The 21,452-nt window shown below is 37.1% G+C and overlaps 1 long non-coding RNA gene across 2 annotated transcripts; it reads right to left on the reverse strand.

Moving 5' to 3' along the window:
- Nucleotides 1-8,227: 8,227 nt before the first annotated feature.
- On the reverse strand, nucleotides 8,228-10,584 carry LOC105965814 (uncharacterized). 2 transcript variants are annotated; one of them, XR_016030298.1, is made up of 6 exons: nucleotides 10,048-10,584; nucleotides 9,916-9,964; nucleotides 9,512-9,700; nucleotides 8,869-8,957; nucleotides 8,424-8,461; nucleotides 8,228-8,292 (listed from the first exon to the last, which is right to left on the reverse strand). It is a non-coding gene; the product is annotated as an uncharacterized LOC105965814 (long non-coding RNA). The 2 variants fall into 2 exon arrangements; XR_016030299.1 differs by lacking the exon at nucleotides 8,869-8,957.
- Between the last annotated feature and the right edge of the window lie 10,868 nt (nucleotides 10,585-21,452).

Here is a 21,452-nt window from a genome sequence, read left to right on the forward strand (position 1 = left end):
TAGATTCAATTACTATATTCCTATACAATTAATTCTAGAACACGGCATTAAGCACAAATCTCAATAATGGCTACCTAAGAGATTAATTATATTCCTATGTTAATAAAGGCTCTTCTACTACAGTTCTAATTATTAACCCGATCTTCCGATTCATGATATTAACAATAACATAAAAGCACATAAGTTGATCAAGTTCATGCACTTAATAAAACAAGTAGAAGAAATAATCCGAAATTAAAACTTGCATAAAATCATAGAAAAGGGTTCATAAATCCCACATAGGGTTCCAAATAAAATCCTAGAAATAAAGACTTAGCTACTCGTAATTCTTATGATAAATAAAATAAAATAAATAAATTAAAATCTTCTTTGCTCTTGAATTTGCGTAAAAAGATGGATCCCCATTGTGTGCTTGGCTTGGTCTTATATAGGGTGAAGAACTTGGGGAAGAAGGCAGCTTCCTTGTGCAATTAAAATCCCTTTACTGCGCAACTTCGGAGTCTCGGACGGGGGTCTCACAATTTGCACTAAAACTGGGACGGGGTCCGAGCTTTAAATCTTCAGAATTTTGATATTTTCACTTTTGACCCATATTTTCGCCAAAATTGCAGTTTTGACCCCATACTTTTCCAATTCTTCAATTTGTACCTAAAATACAATAAATCAACTTTTTAAGCACCAATTATCTTTAAAACACACCAAAAGCTCAAATAAAAAGGTACGATAAAGTGTAAAAATATACACTTAGCATGTAACAAGTTGGATAAGAAAGTTACGAATTCTGGCTCGGTACTGACGGCGACTTCACTCTCAATTGAAAAACATTTCACTATATTATACATTTATATTTATTTAGTCTACTCAATTTTTCTACATTAGTCTACCTGAATATCAAATAAATTAAAAAGAAGTCCTAATTTTTTATTTTTTTTCCTATCTTATGGTTTTGTCAAAAAAAAAAAAAAAGAAAAATAAATAAAATAACAAAATAATTTTTTTTTCAAGGGTTATGTCCCTAAAACTTTGATAATTTTAACCCACCCTGTAGTCAAATCTTACACTCGCCACATTTAAAACTATCATTGTTCTGATTAATTTTTTTACGTGATTTTTTTAATGTTTATTCACCCCGCAGGTGATAAAAATCTTGGTTTCGCCACTGGACCTTTTCCTCGGTGGCGCGCCATTGAGTGTTAACTACCACCATTTCTGTTTTCACTCAATTTATGGAGGATTTTGCAACTAAATACCTACAAAACATATCATTTGTTGCACATCTCTTCTTCTCGTTTCTCTCTTCTACAAGGTAGTTTTCCTGGCGGCTGAAATTCTCTCTCTCTCTCTCTCTCTCTCTCTCTCTCTCTCTCTCTCTCTCTCTCTCTCTCCCTCGATTTCTCAATTTTTGGAGGATTTTGCAACTAAATACCTTCAAAACATATCATTTGTTGCATATCTCTTCTTCTCGTTTCTCTCTTCTACAAGGTGGTTTTCCTGGCGGCTGAAATTCTCTCTCTCTCTCTCTCTCTCTCTCTCTCTCTCTCTCTCTCTCTCTCTCTCTCTCTCTCTCTCTCTCTCTCTCTCTCTCTCTCTCTCTCTCTCTTCTACAGAAGAGATGTTGGGAATTTTATTTTATAAAATAAAAGAATTTTTGAATGGAAATTATAAAAAGGTTTTTAGGAACCTATTTAATCAAATAGGTGTGACAATATGAAGAGGTGTGGCCACACCTCTTCACTTGTTTAATTTTCTATGGGTTGTGTTCATTAATCACAACCATTGGAAACTTATAAATAGAAACTCCACATGTTTGATTTGATGACAACATAAAAAATCAATTCAATTCCATAATTTTGTTCTATGGATTTCTTCTTTCTTTAGCCCGGAAATATTCTTCGTAGAATATTTTCTTCCGTATTCGATTCGAGAGTTTGAGACACAAAGTAACGTTCGTTGTACTCGGGATTTTGAGTGCTCATATGACGAGTTAGCCGTTGTATCTTGGGAGACAATTGTCAAATAACCGTAAGCACCGTAGCGGGGCATTATTGTTTTAAGGAAAGAGTTTTTTCCCCTCGGCTAATGTTTTCGTATTCTCATTAAATTAATTTGTTCGACCACTTTACTAAATTCACTACCCGTTCTATATACCGGGAACAACAATCTTAAGACAATATCTTTGTGAGATTTAGTAAATTTTGTTTTCTACACACGTTGGTAAACGGGATGGAGAAGAAGATAGTCTGCCAAAAATCAAGAAGTTACAAAATCAGATTGGAGGAAAAAGTTTATTTTCGGACTGAACATGAAGTCCACGTTCTTTCGCATTTTCGAAGTTGTTAAAGCCCGAATATGGAAAATTAACATTTCACAGAAGTTGTAGATAATCAAGTTGGATTTCCAGAAGATGTCAAATCGTCAAAATCGAAGATCGTACGGAGGAGTTATGATGCAAATACGAAAGGGTGCCAGAACTGCCAATGCACATTTTCATGAAAAATACAACCGTTCGTGACCAATGCAACTTGTCGCATATTAATGCCTCACCAATGTCCAATGCACGAAATTTTGGTGAAAGAAGACTGAATCAAAGAATAATGATGAGGTTTTATATTATTTTCGATACATGAATATTATTTAATATTTTTTTGTGGTTCCATTGTAGGTGCAAATTTACAGCACACCTATTCCGACTTCGAGGCTTATTTTAATCATGATCCAGTCCAAATCTCAGAAAACGTAAAAGATAAAAGTTGTAGAAAATTGTGTTGTCTATTCGTATCATATTGAGTCAACAAAATCGGACTTCAGACGGAAGAGATATGACTAAATCATTCAGCACTGCCATAATATTGACACGATTTGGTGCTACCCACAAAATTTGAATTGACGAACATATAATTTATCGGGTACGCTTTTTGATTATAAGATATATATTTGTGCAATAAATTGATAATGTTATATGATATAATGGTGAATTATTGCATGATAGTTTAATTTCCATATGTGGAAAGCATTGTAAACCATATACAATATATATGCTTTAATGAATATTCATTATGTTTGTGTATCTACATTAATGATATAACTAATTTTATCCTAAATGCAATAAAGTGATAGGGTATGTATTAATTATTTGAATAAGTTTATCATAAACCGCATGACATTTCTCATGAAAATGCATTATTTTCATAAATTGCATATAGTTTTGATACGGGATTAACTTTCTCCCAATGTGGAACAGTTCAATTGATTGATTTCCGAATATGTTATATGAAATTCGCGAGTACGTGATCTTATTAACGTTTTTATTATTGTCTATGAACAATTAGACTTGTCTCGTATATTAAGTATGAGTTACTTAGTAAGAGGAATATTAGTATACATATTATTTGCGTAAGCCATACTAATTCATTAGAATTGTGTTATTGCATGGATTACGTGCTATAGAATTTATATCAATTCATTATATGGCATGAAATATTATGTTCAAACTTGATGTTATTATATACTCGTGTGTATACTATGTATATGTTGATATAATATGCTTGATAAATTATTTCTTTCCATGATCAACTAGTATGAACGTCGTGCTCACATGTCAAATATTATGTTTATTATAATATTTATGTACATATGTTTTATATATGAATCATACTATTGTTTAATTAAAAACATGATTGAAATAAAATAGAAAAAAAGAGAAGCTCAATTCATGAGAGCACATGAGTAGTTCTTGTCTCAAGAACATAAGAGAAGATCGAATTATTGGTTCAATTTGATTTTTTGATATCACATTTACAAGGTGATGATCTACAATGTGAATAGATGAGATCGGATTTTGATTTCCAAACATCCGAAATAATTGTTAACAACAATGAATGCTTTGTTGAAATAAAATTCGACCAGTTTTTTAAGAGCTCGTTTTGCAGAATTAAGTCGTTGGATTTGGCTGAATTTTGAACGGCATGTTTAGGACATACAATCCTAAATTATGAATGATTAAGATTAGAATTTATATATTCTAATTTTCATATTGAATAGTGGATATCAACCACCATTTGAAGAGATTAATATTCTCTTGTTTATTAACTAGATTTAAGTATTTTGACGAGTTTTCTCTTTTGAGGAAAATGAACGAATCTTATTTGTTGACAAGATTTAAGTATCTTGAGAAGATTTCTCTTTTTGTGCTTTATTGAGAGAAAGAAATACAATACTTTGTAATTAAATATATTGGTGATCCGATATATTTCTCTAACTAAAGAAGAAAAGTATTTTGTTACATTGTGTATCCTTATTAGTAAAATAAAAATAAGGATTTCAAAGCATTTAAATTCTATGTGAATGAAAGTTGGAAAATGTCAACTTTGACAAATGAATTAAAAAATGAGTACTAAAACTTTTGGAAAAAGTTTATGGATATTATATTGATAAATTCTAGAATACATACTCTAGAATTTGTGGGGGAAATTAGATATCCCGAGCTAACCACGTTAATATTTAGAAATGTGGGGGTCTTTAGACCCTAACCACATTATAAGGCCTAGTATAGTCAAGTGGATAAATATTGAATATATTTATAATGATTGTGCACGAGATAGTCACTCTTGATGCAAATTGATTATATTGAAGTTTCTTGTAAAATAAGAAAATAAATAAGTTCTAAACAAGAGAACTTATATGTGTAAGTGGTAAATCATCAAAGTGATGAACAACCAAGTTAAAATATGTGAGAGTGGTAAATCATCAAAGTGATGAACAACCAAGATACAACAAGATGACAAATAAAATCAATATGTTTGATTTTGATTTGATCTTATAATCTATGAGTTATAAAATGAACAAAGGACAATTATTGAAATATTGTCTACATTGGAAGAATGTATGTAGAAGTTAGTTTGTCTTCTTCCAAGTAGTAAATCATTAAGGTTTAGATGGACTATTCAAAACAAGAATTAAAAGGGTGGTCCAATAAAGCTAAACTAAATAGCTATGGAAAAATCTTGATTATTTATAACAAGATATTGAAACTCGTTACGTCATTCTAAAGTAATATTTGATAAAATTGTGTTATCAAGTAATTCTCGTAATAACGAGTGTGACCAGTGTGTTTATATTAAAAGCACATGGAAGTATATTTCTATAGACGACATTATAATCATGAGATAATGATCATGATATTATTTTGAACGTTGAGAAAATATTGAAAATAAAAATAAAATTATGTTTGATGTCAAAAGACGAGGGTCTAGACGATGTAATCATATAGAGTAAAGTCACTAAGACAAAGATAGTCTTATTGAAAGTCTCATGTTGAGACACTACTAGAAAATTGATCTAGTTATCTAAAGACCAAGTCTTTATATTGCCAAAAATAATCATGAAGAATGGTTCAATTACAAATACTTTTGGATAGTTTGGCAGCATAATGAATTGCATACTAGTAAACATGTAATTCCAAAATAACTAATCATTCAATGATATTATAAGGGTTCTTAGGTAATCTAAGTATCGCCTTTAAATAGATTACATTAAAGAAAAATATCCAATTGTATTAGGAAAGTACATTGGATACATGAGTCCACTAAGATTATGTATCTTGGAAATCCTCAAAGAAAAATGAATAACTCGATTCATGGTTTCGAATATATAGCTTTAGATAAAGTTAGAAAAGAAGTTGAATATACTTCATAATGTTATTGGAGGATGTTCTGTGTTGGACTAAGTCAGTGCCTGCAATTATGAATAAATTGCGATAGTCAATCAATTACGATAAGGGCACAAACGACATGTATAATGGCAAGTATCGACACATTCTTCATACACATAAGACCATTAGGCAATTGATCTCAAAATAAATAATTAACATTGATTGTGGAAATCAATGGTTTAATGCGGATCCGCGACTAAAAGTCAACTAAAGAGATCAAACATATTACCTGTCTAGGGGAGTGAGATCAAAACCCACAAATTAAGAAGTTCTATAGTGGAAACCCAACCATGATGACTCGAGATCCCAAGAACTGGTTCAAAAGGGACAACTAAGTTATGGAAAATTCAGTGATGCACTAAGGACTATATATTCCTATGGAATTGTATATTTCCGACTCATTCCCGTGATAGACATTAGTGTTGCCTGCAGAGAGGGTAAAGGATAAGCAAAAGCTTTTAATGATTCCAAAACCTTAACAAAAGGTGAGGTATTGGCAGTATACCTTCAATAGGATATCACCTATCTAAGTGTAGAAGTGTGGGCCGCTTCAAAATGACAAACACTTATGAATCCAAGATATGCTCCAGGGCCAAAATGGACGCAACCATGAGAACTGATGAAATGTGGGAAAACTATTGTGTGGATATCATTGTCTTGGTTTACACAAACGGCTGGCAGTTTAAGAGATTGCGTTCACTAACTAGCCAAGTAAATCCGATGGTATACCGCTAAGGAAGGTTCAAAGCCAGAAGCTACCTATCCCCATTGCAATAGTATCCACTTGAACTCTTGATAGAATCCATCATTTTTCCGTTAATTTCATTCATGTGGGGGATTGTTGGGAATTTTATTTTATAAAATAAAATAATTTTTGAATGGAAATGATAAAAAGGTTTTTAGGCACCTATTTGATAAAAAGCTATTCCATCTTACATCATGGGTTGTTTTCTGCTTTCTCGTGGGCTCATTCGGGAAATGGATATGGCAATTCAGCGGTACTGGTGGGGGAACGGAAAGACGCGGAAAATGGCGTGGATTGCTTGGAAAAAGATGTGCACGGCTAAAGATTCTGGCGGCCTCGGATTTCGTGATTTGTTGAGCTTCAGTATAGCTATGCTTTCAAAACAAGCGTGGAGGTTAATGACTCAGCCTAATGTTTTGTTGACTCGAATTATGAAAGCGAAATACTTTCCCAGTGGTGAGTTTCTTTCGGCTAATCTTAGTGGGCGACCCTCCGCTACGTGGCGAAGTATTTGGTTTGTTCGGGATTATGTACGGTCTGGGATGTGGAAGAGAATCGGAAATGGTCTATCGACTTCTATTTGGGCGGATCCGTGGCTCTTAGATAATGGTCAACTCAAGGTCATTACTAAGAGACCGATCCACTCTCCCTTCCCGGATAAGGTGTCGGATCTTATGGACCCAATCTCACACTCATGGGACATAGGTTGTATTGATAAATATCTTTGGTCCGTGGACAAAGACCGCATTCTCGAGGTCCCTATCGGCAGCGTACTTGCAGAAGATCGTTGGGTGTGGCGATTTACAAATCACGGAAAGTTCACATTACGTTCTTGCTACCATCATGTTCTTTCATCAATCACCGGGGCAACTCATTATGGGCGGTTGGACTCGCCGTCGACTAGTGGAGTTATCAAATTTAACTGGATAATGGTTTGGAAGCTTAACGTCCCTCCGAAAGTTCAGATTTTTCTTTGGAGAGTGTGCTCCAATATCCTCCCCACCAAGTTGGAGCCACTACAAGAAATATTGGTTTTAGTGACGATTCTGTATGGTCGCTAAAAGTTAAAAAATAGTAGTTAAAACTTCTAGCGACCAAATTAAGCTTGGTCACCGGTGGTCACAACAGGGTAGTTACTAAAAGTACCCAGTGACAAATAAATTAATTGGACGCTAAAAGATAAGATTTAGCGGCGAACTAATAATGGTCACTAAAAATATAATTATTAACGACCAGTTTTTGACTCGCTAATGTAAATTTTATGGTGGCAATAATATTAACATGGTTGCTATAGCAACATATATAGTGGCCATATAATTTTGGTCGCTAAATGATATATACTTATAGTGACCATATTTTATTGTTGCTATAGGATATATATATTCGGCCACCACATTTTTGGTTGCTACATAATATACATATAGTGACAGTATATGTTGGTTGATAAATAATATATCTGTTGGTTGCTAAAATATATACATATAGTGACCATATTGGTGGTTGCAATAGTTTTTACATGGTTTCGACAATTATTAAATTTACTGACCAATTCAGATCAATAATTAATTGATTGCATAAAAAATTAATTTTTATTTGCAACAGTGGCTGTAAAAAAATTTAAAATAAAACTAAAGATTGCAAATTTACATATTATCAATCAAATGTGAATATTATAATTTCAATCTATTATTAAAAAATACAATAATAAATCAGTCATTCCAAATAATAAGAAAGATTACTATAATCATTTCATAATAAATTTCACTTCATAAATTGTTAAGCGACAACAAATATGACTTCCACGATAACGTTCTTTCACTTCATCAATAAGTCCAACCTGAGAAAGGGAAAACAAAAATTCAATTAGAAAATAAGAAATCTTGTGATAGAATCAATTTCAATCATTTTTCACTTAGTAGCACTCATAATTAAATAATGTATTTGGCTCTTGCATAAGTAGCTACTTACCTCGTCCAGTCATTGAACGATTTACATTCATTGAACCCCTGGAGAAACAAATCAAATGATTTAATGAATCATAATAGAAGTGGTTCCAACTAGTATACATGTGAAACGACTTAAAATTGATAGAGAATCAGATTGAAAATCGTTGAATTATTCAAGGTCGATAAATGAACTCAATTGAGTAGTCAAGGAATCGAGAAAAGAAATTATTGGAATAATTCCCGAATCAAGATGAGAACTTACAGGAAAAAGGATTTCGAATGGATCGAAGATTGCAATAGCTCAAAAATCAACAATTCTCGGAAATCAAATTAGTTCACAAGATAGGCGACAACAAATATATATTGAATTTAAACGACGAGTAATAACAATAATAAACCGAACGATACGATTGCTCGGCATATATCCAGTTTCCCAGAAAGAATAGGCAAGGGATAGGGATCCTCACCTGAAGTCCGGTGCAAGGTGCTATAAATAAATATCCTTACGCTCAAGCCATGCTCAAGCCTTGAGTGAGAGCTTTAGTACGGTCGATACCTATAAAAATATTCATCACTTAACAAGATTCTAATATAACCGTATTATTCCACTATATCACTAAGTCAATTTCTTGAAACATTTATTAAGAATTTCTTGTCGAGCTAATTCTAACAATCACTACCATCACCATACTTATCCGAATACCCTAAACTATATATCAAATTAAAGATAACAACTTCATCTACAAGTTCACTTTAGAAACCAACCCCAAATTATCGACCTAACACAGCAGTAACAGCCCCGGAAGATAATTGCATGAAACTGCTAGGTTTTGTTTGAACAAATGCATTTGCTGGCACTGTTTATTTGAAAAATCATAACAATTTGTAGAGTTATCCAAATTGTCCAAGTAATACACCAAATTGAACCTTACAATGTAAACTACAAGTTCTCAGAAGACACACAGCCCAAATTATTAGCTCAACATAGCAAAAGCGGCCTCGTAAGAAGAATATTCAAAACTGCCCTGTTTTTACAGATTTAAAGTCACTTAATTCGGACCACTAATCAGCTTCAAAACATACTCTAACTCGATACAATTTTACACTTACCAATATTTTTCGAGGTCCTCTACGAGTTTCGTCAAGGAATGATTCCCAAATTCGCACTCCAAACCCTCCAAATTCTGCTCCGAAAACAGGTGCGGCAGCAGGTTTTCTTTCCCTAAAGTTCCGGTGCGCAGCTGGGATTCTCGCCAAATTCCGGCAACCACCGCCGATGAATACCACCGAGAACAATTACTGAAACAGAATATACCGAAATGGATATTCTTTTTTGCTGATTGATGGAGGCAATGTAAATTATGTAATGATTTATTCGATTTTTCTGTGCTTTTTTTTCAGTTTTTTGATCAAGCTTATAAAAACCGAGCATCAAAATATTCCAACATTTTACGATTTCGAGTACAGAGACATGAAAACTAGTAAAGCACATGCTCATGAAAATGGCAGCTAACCTTAATAGCCGATGCTTGATCCATCGTCAATTCATCACAGTTTAAGCTCCTGCAAATTAGTTAAACCAGACATGAGATTAATCCATGCAAGAAAAAACCGAAATGACTTGTTAAAGAAACGACTTTTCGAACCAATTGAAAAAATGTTTTTGCACTCCAAAGTTGGAGTCTGGTTCCAGTATTTTATCAAACACCTTGTATGCACTCTGCACCTATGGAAGGCTGAATTCTCAAGGTTTCTAACCGTGGGTCCTGGTCGTCGAGATTCACCCTCTAAGGCCTCCGTTCAATTAATTCTTTAAAGAGCCAAACGCTGGAATTCGATTTCTGGACAGCTAGTCGTCCTCTTCGCCCGATCCCGGCGACCGTCTGATGTAACCACCGATGGAGGCCACCACCACTGGAAAGCTGACTTCCCAACGATGTGACTTGATCGTCATAACCCCTCGTTCACACAGCCCTAATTTTGTCGATAATTGAATTGGGGATTTGCAATTCCAACCTCAAATTTGTTTCATATACCTCACTTCTTCAAACCCCTTCTTGAATTCGAATTTTCTCCAATTAATTTCTGGAATTTCAGCCAAGAACCGAGAGGGAGAAGGAGAGAGTAGGCGAGAGAGAAAGAGAGCGATGAAGAAACGAAAGAAAGATATGGCTGTATTTTTTCATTATTTGCATTTTCGCCCCCCATCTTTCTTTTCTTTTCTTTTCTTTTCTTGATTTGTTTAAAACTAAACTAGTGAACACATCGATTTGATTTCCCTAAGTAGTTTCATAGTAACCAAGTTCAAGTGGTTGCTAGCAACCCAATTAAATGGTTGTTAATAATTAAATTAAAGACTTGTAGCAACCGTAAAAAAAATTGATGTTGAATTGGTCACTATTGTCATTAAGTTATAGTGACCATAAAAATTGTCGCTACAAACTTTAGCTTTAGTTGCTACAAGATGTCTAACTATTAGTGACCACTTATAGCTACCAAATGTTCGCTGGTCGCAACACGATTTAACCCTTCCCACTTTTGCTACAAAATTACTTTTGGTCTCTAAATGTGAACATTCAGTGACCATTTAGTTATGGTCGCTGAGAATTTGGTCACAGAAGCTAGTTTTTCTTGTAGTGTATTCCGAAGAAAAATCGAGGTAGACCCTAGTTGAAGCAAGTGTGGTGCAGTGTCTGAGTCTTTCCTCCACATTATATTCTCATGTAGTGGTACAGAAGCCATTTGGCAGGTCCATCCATTTTGTTGCCTCTCTATGGATGTATTAATGACCAATTGGCAGTGGGTAGTGTAGACGAATGAATTTTCAAGCAATTAAATTGCTAATTTTCATAGAGTCGAGTGATTTATTTATTTTTACAAGTGACAAATATGTAATTATGCATATAAATTCATATATATATATATATATATATATATATATATATATATATATATATATATATATATATATATATATATATATATATATATATATATATTATATTAAATATCAATTATATCTTTTCTATTTTAATATTAGGAATTTAAATAAATTCCTAATTTAAATAGATAATTGATTTTAAATATATATATATTGGCCAATATGATTATTTCTTCTCTTCCAAGATATAAAGAGATAAATATCAATTAATTATTGGCCAATAAAATTATTTCTTCTCTCCCAAGTTACAAGAGATAAGTATCAATTTAAATCGGGCCAATCAAATCGCGCCACATCATCAGTAAGGCCCATAAAGGACTCTTATTCCACCACTATAAATAGGGACTCTCCCTTCACAATTCGAACACAACTGAAGGAGCAGAAACCGTAGGAGCAAAATTCTCTCTACAACTCAAGAAGCAAGGAAGAAGAATTCGTAGGAGGGAAGATTCTCTCTCTACATTCAAAGTGTTCTTCGTCAAATTCGAGGTGTTCTTGAGCAAATTCAAGGCATTCTTCATCAAATCCAGCGTTCGATCCGAGATAACGGTGCCAAACCTTCGGATTAACGTTAATTAATTCAAGTCAAGATCATTGGAAGATTGAAGGGCCAAATCCATCAAGAATTTCAAGATCTTCAAGTCAAATTTAGTCAAAGTTCAACGTTCGATCCGAGATTCAAGTCGCAAGACCCTTGGAAAATGTTATTCAAATCCAAAATCAAATCCGGAGAAGATCAAGTCAACGACCCGACTCCGAAAATTCAAGTCAACCATATATTGTTCTAGAGAGAAGAATCAGAGGATTAAAATAGAGATTGTAACCCGCAATTTATTTATTTTAATTCAATAAAAATTATCTTTGTTCAATTTTTCTTGTTTGTTTATATTGCAGATAAGAATTTGTTGTTACAAATTTTGGCACGCCCGGTGGGACCTCTCTACCTCTCATCTCTTCTCTCTCTCGAAGATCCTAGTAGTTGTTCTACGTTCACGATGAAGGCTGCTACTTCAAATTCATCAAGCATGGGCGTAGTTACAAGGAGTATGGCTAAGAAGCTCCAGACATCCTCCGAGACTAGCTCAACGCCCCAAATCATCGAAAAAGGCTCGTCACCTCTCGTCAACACAGGTGGAGGCGTGGAAGGATCTAGAGGAGAAGCTTCGTCATCCACGTCCCTTTCAGGATCAAACTACTCTGAGGTGGCTCCCGTCATGACGACACATGCTACGACCATGGAAGAGCAGATGGCGATCTTGACCAAGGCCATTGAAGGGCTAACAAAGCACATTCAAGAACAAGACTCCCAAATTGCGATGTTGCGAAACAAGGTTGACGGTAGTCACGACATGGGTAAACAAGGCGAAAATCACACTGAAGCTGAAACTTCTGCAAGGCGACATCCAATCGAAAGGGAGAAGAGCCCGGCTGAAGAATTCCAGATTTCGTCAGAGGGGTTGATTCCTATAGACCAATTGAAGGAGTTCATCATGGGGACTATCAAAGACAAATTCAATGAGGGTTCAAAACCGTCGCCAACATATACCAAGCCATACACTCTAAGAGTAGACGACTTGAAGATGCCAACTGGTTACCAACCCCCGAAATTTCAGCAATTTGATGGCAAGGGTAACCCAAAACAGCATGTGGCACACTTTGTTGAAACTTGTAACAACGCCGGGACTTTCGGAGACTATCTCGTTAAACAATTCGTCCGATCATTGAAGGGGAATGCTTTCGATTGGTATACAGACCTAGAACCGAACTCAATTGACAGTTGGAGTCAGATGGAACAAGAGTTTCTGAATCGCTTCTACAGCACCCGAAGAACAGTAAGCATGATCGAGCTCACAAACTCTCGCCAGTGGAAAGAAGAGGCCGTCATTGACTATATTAACCGTTGGAGGAATTTAAGCCTGAATTGCAAGGACCGATTGTCAGAGGCTTCAGCTATCGAGATGTGCATCCAAGGAATGCAATGGGGACTCCGATATATCCTGCAAGGGATTCAACCTAAGAGTTTTGAAGAGTTGGCCACTAGAGCGCACGACATGGAGTTGAGCATTATGGCTAGTGGAGTTGAGGGACCACCAGTTCAAGAGCCTCGACAGTTGAAAGAAAAACAGGACTTTTGGAAGGGGGGTAGAGTTTTATCTAAGACCTCTTGCAAAGAATCTTTGGCAGTGAATGCGACCCCTATCAAATTTCAAGGAAAAGTGAACGGAAACAATGAGGAAAAACAAGATTTTTCCCAAGAAAGAAGAAGACTTACTCTAAAAGAAATGCAAGCAAGGGAATATCCATTCCTCGACACTGATGTGGCTGGAATATTTGACGATTTGCTAGGTTTAAAACTTATCGAGTTGCCTGAAATGAAGCGCCCCGAAGAAGCTAACAAGACCGATGACCCAAAATACTGCAAGTATCATCGGTTGGTCGGGCACCCAATTCATGATTGCTTCGTATTCAAAGATAAAGTTATGCAGCTAGCTCGCCAAGGGAAGATATCACTTGAAGAGATCAGCGCCACTACAAATTTTATCGTCAGCACTTTTGAGTCCCTTGACATGACAACAACGAACGTACACGGAGGAGATGATGATTGTATCAACATCTCATGCAACGCGATAAGTGAAAATGAGACCGCTGCTAGTGGAACGACTCCGTCTCCAAATGAAGTTTGTACCATGATTGGTAAATGCATGTCAACGATGACTTTCGCTGATGAAGATTTACTTCTTGGTTCCAAGCCACACAATAGGCCATTGTTTGTTGCCGGCTACGCTCGTGAGCAGAAGGTGAATAGAATTTTAATGGACGGAGGTTCTGCAGTCAATATTTTGCCGTTGCACACTTTAAAGGAATTGGGGATCTTCACGGAGGAGCTAAAAACTAGTCGATTGATGATCCAAGGATTTAATCAAGAAGGACAAAGGGCCCTTGGTATCGTAAGGATAGAGTTGTTAATGGATGATATGTTGTCCACTGCACTGTTCCATGTCATTGATGCAAGAACCTCATATTGCATGCTTCTCGGGCGACCTTGGATACATGAGAATAATGTGGTTCCTTCTTCTTGGCACCAATGTTTCAAGTATTGTCGAGACGGAGTAGTTAAAATAATACTCGCCGATGATAAACCGTTCACCGAGGCAGAAGCCCACTTTGCCGATGCTAAGTACTATCTTGATGATGAGAAAACGGTAAAGGCAAAAGAAATTCTACCAGTTGAAGAACCAAACCGAAGAAATAATCAAGACAAGGCTCCTTTAGCGTGTGAGGCTTTGAAAGATTTGATGTTTCCCCTAACACCAATTGACGAGAAACGATCAACTTCTCAACCACCTAAAGGATTTGTTCATCCTACAGAAGGAACCCAAGAAGAATGCGAAGAATTCTCCGAGTCCCAAATGACAAAATGTTTTGGCCCAAAAGCTTATAAACTCTTAGTGAAATCCGGTTACAACCCATGTGAAGATTCTACACTGGGAAGGCTTCCTGCCGAAGTTGTTGGCGAAAGAATGCATGGCCTCAATACTACTCAGATAATGTTGAAAGAAAAGGGACATGCTATTCAAAGTCCTCGAGTTGGTCTTGGATTTGTTCCACAAAAGCCAATTCGTATTGCTATCAATAGAGCTACCAGTAAGTACATAATCGAAGACGAATTCTCATCAACAGACGATTTTCTTGAAAGTGGATCAAAAGTGAGAAGGACATCCGTCTTTGATAGGCTTACACCATTTGTCTTCGATAGACTTGCGCCATCCGTCTTTGATAGACTTGGACCACTTAGAGAGTGGGGGCATAAGAAAGGCGACAAACGAGAGTTTGATGGACTTACGCCATCCGTTTTCGATAGGCTTGGACCACTTAGAAAGTGGGGGCATAACAGAAGCAACAAGCAAGAGTTGGGTGTCTCTAATACTAAAATCACCAAAACACGAAGGATTCGAAGTTCGATTCCATCTCGCATGAAACGGCGTACTTATTTGACCATATCATGTGGTAAAGAGTTGAAGGCTAAAATACGAACTGTCGTCTTTACAAAAATCCAAGACGACGAGGAAGATGACAGAGAAAGTGTGGCATCATCGTATCATATCACTTTAAGTGAGATAGACGTGATTGAGGAAGAAGACGCTGAAACTGCTCCACCCGAGCTTGAAGAAGGAGTCAAAGCCACGATCGATGAGTTAAAGGAAATAAATTTAGGAGACACAGAAAATCCTCGACCAATCTACATTAGCGCCTTATTGACTATGAATGAAGATGAGGCTTATGTTGAATTGTTACACGAGTTCAAGGATGTGTTCGCATGGTCTTATAAAGAAATGCCCGGATTGGACCCAAAAGTGGCAATACATCATCTCTCCGTGAAGAAAGGAGCTCGCCCTGTGAAGCAAGGCCAACGTAGATTTAGACCTGAATTAGTACCTGCAATTGAGGCTGAAGTGAACAAACTTATTGAGGTTGGTTTCATCCGAGAAGTCAAATACCCGACATGGATTTCAAGCATCGTCCCTGTTAGAAAGAAGAATGGACAAATTCGTGTGTGTGTTGACTTTAGAGATTTGAACGAAGCATGCCCTAAGGACGACTTTCCAATGCCAATAGCCGAACTAATGATTGATGCTACTACGGGCCACGAAGCATTATCATTTATGGATGGATCGTCCGGATACAATCAAATACGAATGGCGCCGAGAGATGAAGAATTAACAGCCTTTCGCACTCCTAAGGGCATCTATTGCTATAAAGTGATGCCATTTGGCTTGAAAAATGCCGGTGCTACATACCAAAGAGCCATGCAGAAGATATTTGATGACATGCTCCATAAAGATGTTGAATGTTATGTGGATGACTTGGTGGTTAAATCCAAAAGAAGGGAAGATCATCTCCAAAATTTGAGAAAAGTCTTCGAGCGCTTGAGAAGGTACCAATTGAAGATGAATCCATTGAAATGTGCATTTGGTGTTACTTCGGGGAAGTTTCTTGGATTCATAGTTCGTCACCGAGGCATAGAAATCGAACAAGCCAAGATTGATGCAATCTTAAAGATTCGCGAGCCTAGGAACATTCATGAACTCAAAAGTTTGCAAGGAAAGTTGGCATACCTAAGAAGGTTCATTTCAAACTTACCCGGTCGATGTCAACCATTCAGCCGACTTATGAAGAAAGATGTTCCCTTTGAATGGGATGAAGCTTGCACTAGTGCATTCGAAAGCATAAAATCATATTTAACGAAGCCTCCTGTGTTGATTGCACCAGTGCCCGGACGATCGTTAATACTCTACATTGCTGCTCAAGAACGATCTGTCGGAGCCTTACTAGCACAGGAGAATGATGATGGAAAAGAGAGCGCCTTATACTACTTGAGTAGAACAATGACACCAAATGAATTGAACTATTCGCCAATCGAAAAGACATGCTTAGCGCTCATTTTTGCAATTCAAAAGTTGAAGCATTATTTTCAAGCGCATGTTGTCCGCCTAATCTCAAGGATGAATCCTATAAAGTATGTCATGTCAAAACCCGTCCTATCCGACAGACTTGCAAGGTGGTACCTGCAATTGCAGCAGTTTGACATAACATATATTCCACAACAGGCTGTGAAAGGACAAATTCTAGCCGATTTCTTGGCAGATCACCCTATCCCTGCAGAGTGGGAGTTATCCGATGATCTACCCGATGAAGATGTTCTTGTGATTGAAGCTAGTCTTCCTTGGAAAATGTATTTTGATGGAGCTTCTCACAGAGAAGGAGCGGGCGCCGGAGTAGTATTCGTCACATCCAACGGCGAAGTGTTGCCTCACTCTTTTACCTTAACACAAAATTGCTCTAACAATGTTGCTGAGTATCAAGCCCTTATCCTTGGGCTAGAAATGGCAGTTGATATAAAGCAACTAAATTTGGAGGTATATGGAGACTCCAAGTTGGTGATCAATCAGATACTCGGATCGTACGAAGTAAAGAAGCTCGATTTACTCCCTTACGTGGATTATGCTAAAAGACTTATCGGATACCTTGGTGATGTGATGATAGAGCATGTGCCAAGAAAAGATAACAAACAAGCAGATGCATTGGCAAAACTTGCTTCTACTTTAGCCATGCCCGAAGACGGAAATCATATACCAATTTTCAAGAGGTGGGTCGTACCACCAATCTTTGAACATGAAGAAATTGAAGGAGACGAAACTCGAGTGGTTTACGTGTTTGAAGTCGAGAAAGAAGATTGGCGTCAATCATTTGTGGATTATTTAAAGTACGAAAAGTTGCCTAATGATCCACGTCAAAGAGTTGATATGCGACGTCGTGCGGCTCGTTTCATCTACTACAAAGATACACTTTGCAGACGTTCATTTGATGGAGTCTTCTTGAGATGTTTAGGTGATGACGAAGCCGTTCAAGCCATGGAAGAAGCTCATTCCGGAATTTGCGGTGCCCATCAGTCAGGACCCAAATTACATTTCTGAATAAAAAGAATGGGTTATTATTGGCCATCTATGGTAAAGGATTGCATGGAGTATGCCCAAAAATGTCAACCTTGTCAATTTCATGCAAACTTCATTCATCAACCGCCGGAGCCATTACACCCTACTGTTGCCTCATGGCCCTTTGATGCTTGGGGTTTGGATGTGGTTGGACCTATGACAAAGTCTTCCGCTGGACATCTCTATATCTTGGCAGCAACAGACTACTTTTCCAAATGGGCTGAAGCAGTGCCTCTTCGAGAAGTAAAGAAGGAGAACGTTGCCGATTTCATCCGCATCAACATCATCTACCGTTACGGAGTTCCTCGATATGTGATCACAGACAACGGAAAGCCATTCTGCAACGGTGTGATGGATAAACTTTGTGAAAAGTTTGGCTTCAAGCAAAGAAAGTCTTCAATGTACAACGCTGCCGCCAATGGACTCGCCGAGGCCTTCAACAAGACTTTATGTAATTTGCTGAAGAAAGTGATCGCCAAGTCAAAACGCGATTGGCACGAAAGGATGGGAGAAGCTTTATGGGCTTATAGAACAACGTATAGAACACCTACTCAAGCCACTCCATATGCGTTGGTGTACGGTGTGGAAGCGGTCTTACCTCGTGAAAAACAAATTCCATCATTGAGGATAGCTATACAAGAAGAACTTACTCAAGAAGAAAATGCCCGTTTGCGTCTTGCAGAATTGGAAGCTCTTGACGAGAAAAGATTAGAGGCACAACAAAGTATTGAATGCTACCAAGCTCGTCTTTCTAGGGCGTTTAACAAGAAGGTGCGGCCAAGATCGTTTCAAATTGGAGATTTGGTGCTTGCCATAAGGAGGCCCATCATCGTCACTCATAAAACGGGAAATAAATTTACTTCAAAGTGGGATGGTCCTTATGTCGTCAAAGAAGCATACACAAACGGAGCGTACAAGTTAGTTGCCGAAGATGGTTTAAGAATTGGTCCGATAAATGGAAAGTTCTTGAAGCGGTACTATGCATGAAGCGGAGGAGAAGGCTCCTGGCCCGCATGAGTTGAAACTGTGCACGGCTAAAAAAAAAAAAAAAAAAAAAAAAAAAAAAAAAATCTATTTTTTTTTCTTTGAACTACGTTATGACTTGATCCCATTCGGGGTACGTAGGCAGCTTGGATATTCTCTAAGTTCAGTCCTCTCCTAAAAAAAAAAAAAAAAAAAAAACTATATTTTTTTCTTTGAACTACGTTATGACTTGATCCCATTCGGGGTACGTAGGCAGCTTGGATATTCTCTAAGTTCAGTTCTCTCCTAAAAAAAAAAAAAAAAAAAATCTATCTTTTTTTCTTTGAACTACGTTATGACTTGATCCCATTCGGGGTACGTAGGCAGCTTGGATATTCTCTAAGTTCAGTCCTCTCCTAAAAAAAAAAAAAAAAAAAAAATCTATCTTTTTTTTCTTTGAACTACGTTATGACTTGATCCCATTCGGGGTACGTAGGCAGCTTGGATATTCTCTAAGTTCAGTCCTCTCCTAAAAAAAAAAAAAAAAAAAATTCTATCTTTTTTTTCTTTGAACTACGTTATGACTTGATCCCATTCGGGGCAGCTTGGATATTCTCTAAGTTCAGTCCTCTCCTAAAAAAAAAAAAAAAAAAAAAAAAAATCTATCTTTTTTCTTTTGAACTACGTTATGACTTGATCCCATTCGGGGTACGTAGGCAGCTTGGATATTCTCTAAGTTCAGTCCTCTTCTAAAAAAAAAAAAAAAAATTGTATCTTTTTTTTCCTTTGAACTACGTTATGACTTGATCCCATTCGGGGTACGTAGGCAGCTTAGATATTCTCTAAGTTCAGTCATTTCCTTAAAAAAAAAAAATATATAAATCTAGCTCTAGCGAAAGGGTCTAAATCGTTCAACTTTTCTTTGGCATCTTCTAAAAGCTCGGCAGAAGCGAGCAATTCTTCTACCAAATCATCACTTAAAGGGGATGTATTTTCAATGGCAACAATCTCTTCGTTAATCTCACGAATTTCAGTTTGAACAGTATGAAGGAGTTCTCGTTGTCGTTTTAATGATGATCTCAACTGTCCCACCCTCACCTTCAAAGCAGCACGCTCTTTCTTGACACTCTCCAAATCATTATTGGTGACTTGAACTTGAAGAGTCTCTTTGTGTTCTCTAGCTTGAGCAGTATGCAAACGATCTTTAGCCTCATCTAATTGTCGCGCTAGAATCTCTTTAGATGCCTTCTCAGAGTTCGACGACCTCACCTTATCATAAGCAGTCGCCTGGGAAAATAATGAATTCAATAATTCCTCTATGCAAGATATGTCGAAATCACCAAGATCCCTCATGGTTCCAAGAACTAATTGGACATCTTCTTGAATAGACGAAATGGAATCAATTAAAGTCCGTACTATCCTCGCACGAAGATCTTGCCATAATTGGCGAAGAAAAACCCGCTTGTGATTTTTCAGGAAATTTTCACCCACAAAAACTGAACAAGCACCATTGTACGACCCTTTCGCGGTCTCTTTCATCTTGGATGTTCTGGCAGGCATCAAAGCAGTCGGCGACGAAGCTGCACCCATTGAGCAAGCCTTGGCAGTTGAGTGATGACTAGCTTGAGATTCCTCGCGATCGCCCACGTCAATTATCTCATTTTCTAACTAAAAAAAAAAATCATTAAGACAAGATGATATATATATAAAAAAAAAAAAAAAAAGTGTTAAGTGCAACCTTCTCAGCAAAAGCGTCATTTGTTCGAGAATGACTGTCCACACTGTTATTAATATGAAGATCTTGTGGTTTTGAAGATTGCGGGTCCCTCTTCGGCCTTTTCCAATGACGTTCTGTGTGGCTATCGTCACTCTCATCCGATGGAGGCAAAACATTCCTCTTATTTATATCTCTAAGAGGGTTTTTGATTTGGAGCACATTTTCGCGAGAAAGATTGCCGAGACTATTTCTTGCCCCATCTTCTTTGTCTTCAAGTGGAATCTTACTTAACTCCAAACCCACCAAACTCGCAGCTTTATTTTCAAGATAAGTTCCGTAAGCTTCAGTCCACCATCTTTTATAGCCGTCCGTGTGAAACTTTCTCGGATTTTGAGGAACGACGGAAAATATCACTTTAGACATGGACTCGAGCAAAACACATAGACGCCAATAACGGAGTCCATCTATTAAAGAAGCCTCGCGAACGTCTTCATCAAGTACTCCGGGCACATCTTGGTAAAACCCAAATTGATGGCTAAACCGATGAGGACTATATGGCTCAATAACGAAACGATTACCACGCCGCAAGGAGAGATAGCTCGAGCGAATGGCGATGAAATAATTTCTCTCGGACCCTTTTGTTGTTCCATCATCGACATATAAAGAAGACTCGCTCCTAGGGATCGTGGTGCAAGTCCAAGACATAAGATCTCCTTTGTGAATCCGTTTGCGTGCATCCGCGGGAGTGTAGTATCTAGCGCTTCCTTCTCCGGAATAAGATATCATCTTTGGGCCATCGACGGCTACGCCTTGCAGAACTTGACAATGGGTCTTGAAATAAAGCGCCAACCAACTATAGACGAAGTGAATAGGAAACGGAGAATTCTCTTGATGGGGTCTCAAGGATCTCGAAATCCTATTTATGCCGTTGAAGAT

This window comes from Erythranthe guttata, chromosome 3, assembly GCF_056151865.1.
Source record: "Erythranthe guttata isolate IM_541 chromosome 3, IM_541, whole genome shotgun sequence".
Taxonomy (NCBI): Eukaryota; Viridiplantae; Streptophyta; class Magnoliopsida; order Lamiales; family Phrymaceae; genus Erythranthe; species Erythranthe guttata.